We start from the raw sequence: 3,871 nt of genomic DNA on the forward strand, positions 1-3,871 counted from the left end.
ATGCACCCAAAAAAGGGGGGGTAGGGGAGGGGGGGGGGAGAAGGAGGGGAATCCCACTGACTTTTCTTTGCACTTCGGATCAGGAAACCACCTCCCTCCCCCAGAAGGGGAAAGTCTGGAGGGGAATAATAACGGTAGCAATTAAAAAAAGCCGGCGGAGGGAAAAGCGCTTTCGGCCACCCCCGCTTCCGAAAAGGCGGAGGGGAGAAGGGCAGAAGCGGGGGAACAAACCCCCGGCGGGGGGGTGGGGGGGGGTGTGCGCCGGGCGGGGAGGATGCTCTCGGGAAGCCGGCGAAGTTGTGCAAAAGCGTCGCACAGGTTTTAGCAGCTGCCGCTGCCGCGCCGAGGCGCCGAGGCTCGGGGCGGGCCGGGCAGCGGGCGGCGGCGGCGGCAGCACCAGCCCTTCACTTGCCGTCGTCCCATAGGAAGGGTGTCCCCGAGGTGGGACGGCGGCGGCGGCGGCAGCCGGGCCGGTGGATGCCCGCTCCGCTGCTGCCGGCGGCGGCTGGGGCTCGCTCGGGCTCTCATGTTTCGCTCCCTCTTTTCTTCTTCTTTTTAAGCCGCGCGCGGGGAGGTGCTGCCACCGCGCGCCCTGCACGTCACCCGCCGCCACCGGCCGCGCGCGCCGGACCCGGCGGGAAGCGGCGGCGACGCGCCCGGCCTCGCCCCCCACCCCCCCCCTCCCCGCCTCCCCTCAGCGGCGCGGGCGGGAGGCAGGGACCCTGGAGCGCTCCCCTCGGCGGCGGCACCGGGGGTCGCCCCCCCCTCTCCCCGAGTCCCCCGGCCCTGGAAAGGCGCCTTCTCCCCCCACCACCCCGCCTTGTCTCGGCGGGAACCGGTGGAGCCGCGTCCGTGCCCGGCAGAAGGCGAGCGCTGTAGGTGGGTCCCGCCGCCCTGAGGGCTGAGGTGGCCGCCCTGAGGGCTGAGGTGGCCGCCCCGCGGGCCCGGCGGCAGAACCCCCCCCCTCCAACCTTGGCCGGCCTGACAGAGGGGCTGCATCCGGGCGTGACGGGCCGTGCCCGCCGCGGGCACCCCCGACTCATCCCCCGGGCGCCAGGGAAGGTTCCAGAGGCGCGGGGAAGGCGTCGAGGGGTGCAGGGGAGAGCGGCGGGGTCACCGCCAGCTCCCGGTGGGTTTTTAGCCGAGCTCCAGTGTCTGTCAGCCAGTGTCTGTCAGTATGGCCAGTTGGTCACTGGTGGCAGTCAACATGGCGGCCGTTGGTAATGGTAGGAGGGAGCAGGGTGTGGAGGGGGCGAGTGTCCTCCTGGTGAGCTGAGGGTGGGAGGCCTGTGTGTGGGAAGAGTGGGACCAACCGAGCGTCAAGCACTTGGGTGACAGGAGCCACCCAGAATGGGAAAGGGTGACCCGGTGAAGTGAATTTGTGGAGAAGGATGCGAGCCCAGAGGACACCAGCCCAGGGGAGAGGCCGAGGACCCTGGGGAGGAGGTTGTACAGAGCCCCGCAGGTGGGAGGAAGGAGTTAGAGCATAGCCAGGAGGTGCTGGCTTCTTCCCGTGGGGAAGAGGAAGGTGCAGAAGTCCTTAGAGGCAGCTGTAGTGCGGGTGCAGCCACAGCCGCTGACCTGGGGGTAAAGGGCAGCTGGACAAATAGAGCCCCGAGGTCTGTTTACCAGGGACTTGCTTCTGATCCCTGAAATAGAGGAAAAAATGGCTTGCACCCAAAGAGCCTCCTTAGGAGGGAGACTGGAAAAGTAGCATTGCATGGAGCTCCTGGTGCATGGTAGTGTTGTTTCTAAAGCAAACAGGGCCTCTTACTGTTCTCACGTGTATTTTTAACCAAAAAGAATGAGTCTCTTCAGATTTACGTTTGAACTCTTATCCTTAAACAGTCCGCACTGAACTAAATAGGAATTTGGACAAATAGTACATCAGATAAATCATTGAGTAGGCATGAAGGCTGTTTCCTCTCCCTTTAAGTGCATTTCTTGAAGGCTAGTGGTTCCTAAACTCATGACCACCACTTGTCTTACCACCAGTCTCGTTTGGCTGAAAATGTTCCCAACCAAGGCTCGAGCTACGTCAGCGTGAATGAGGGGGGCCTCTGGCACAGCCTGGGTCCCGGCACTCGTGTTGATGAGTGAAATAAGGATGGCACCCTTAGGATATCAACAGCACCGGTGATACAGCGTTCTTGCTTTGTAGTTTTAGAAAAAAGTACTGCTTTGCAATACGTGAACTTGTTCCATGAGCAAGCTGACTGGCAGAACTGTAGCAATGTAGTTGTACTGCAACAGTGATGCCATTTTTATTACTCTTATTATTACCTAGATTATTCTGAAATAGAAGCAATTCTGGTATAAAGCAGAGTTACGGTATCAGAATAAAGTCACTTCTGTTCCCCAGCAGACTCCTTACAGAGGGTTACGCTGGCAGAATTGTAGTGGCAAAAGGACACAGCTGGAGGTCTGTGTGTCCCGTTCCCTGTGAAGGCAGGTGCTCATACTTTTCAAGTAGATTGCATACTTCTGCCCTGCATCTCCCTTACTGGAGTGGGAAATGGGAACTCGGTGGAAAGAAGTGACTGTGGGGCAGATACCCTCTTGAAAAAACAAATAGTGAGAATTTCTGTTGAGCAGTTGTGGCCTGCTGCTCACAGTTCCTGTCTCGCTGAAGGAGTGAGGAAGTGAGGAATATAAATCTATATGATCAAAGTAATACAGCTATTAGTAAATAACCTTTCTTCCTCCTTCAAGTGCTGCCTGCATAAATATCCGTTTCTATGTATACCTGTACTAGTTCTCAGAGGAGGTGAGTGTGAGGTGTATTAATTAAATAGAGAATGATTTCCCGAAATGGGATTTAGATCAAGTTGCCAAACTAAGAAAGAGCTGACAGTTTGTGAAGGTCAGTTTCTACACAGAAATTTTACAGAGATCTATGATGGAGACATTTCCCAGAAATTCTGTGGAATGTACTGTTGACCTTTTATAATATAAAGTGCTCAAAACTTCAAGCTCTGTAGTGATAGAGTGATATAAAGATGTATAAGCAAAACTTGGAGAAGGTTGAACGTTCTTTAAAACCTCTGAATAGAAATTGCTGATTCTTCAGGTTTTGTGCAAGACCTGATTTAATCTTATGTTCCTTTCCACACTTTAAAAGTACATGAGGACTTCTTTAATAAATAATTCTTTTTTTTCAAGCTGATCGATACAGGATTTTATTTATAAACCTTTTTAATAATGCAAAGTTAAGGTCAGTATTGGTATATGCCAGTTCAGAGTGTCAACTTCATCTGACTTCCAGTCTCTGATAAACAGAGATAAGGGAACACTTACGAAGTAAAAACATATACGTAGGAAATATGGTTAACAAAAACATCGGGTTTTTAAGGCAATGTGGATTCTGCCATATGAAGCTCATTACTAGAAAAGATTAAATACGGTAATGCTGTAAGTGGGCTGAATAAATTCTGTAATTTGTTCAGAGTATGTAGGATGTAGATGGAAATCTTTGGGTTACAATGCAATTATGTGTGAAAGGGTTAGAAAGTTTTTTAAAAGGAAGCTATTGCTGCTACGGTGTTTGAGTGTAGCTAGATTTTCTTCTAGTTTTGCCTAGGACATAAGTACACTGTGCTTATTTATGCTATTACCATCATTATCTCTATTATTATCTATATCATGATATGTCACGGTACCTGTATTGTGTGAATTTAATGTGTCAGAATACCCTTCAAGGAGCGTAAGGCTGATTGTGGCATGTGCTTGAGCTTATTTCTCAGATTATTTTATGTTCTCAGACAGTCATACGTCTTTTACAAGGGAATTTAAATGCACCAAGAAACTTGCTTTAAGGTTTAAAGTTACTGATTTCCTCAGTAGTTTGAACAGAAGAGGAAATGTGTAGTTA

The 3,871-nt window shown here is 51.9% G+C and overlaps 1 protein-coding gene across 1 annotated transcript in view; it reads right to left on the reverse strand.

The window, feature by feature from the left end:
• HHIP (hedgehog interacting protein) overlaps positions 1-516 on the reverse strand; it is an 83,158-nt gene extending 82,642 nt beyond the window's left edge. The window contains exon 1 of the mRNA XM_063335864.1: positions 1-516. This exon is cut by the window's left edge and continues 285 nt beyond it. The gene's annotated coding sequence lies outside the window, so the exon portion shown is untranslated.
• Positions 517-3,871: the final 3,355 nt, after the last annotated feature.

Source organism: Chroicocephalus ridibundus, chromosome 5, assembly GCF_963924245.1.
Source record: "Chroicocephalus ridibundus chromosome 5, bChrRid1.1, whole genome shotgun sequence".
Lineage (NCBI taxonomy): Eukaryota > Metazoa > Chordata > Aves > Charadriiformes > Laridae > Chroicocephalus > Chroicocephalus ridibundus.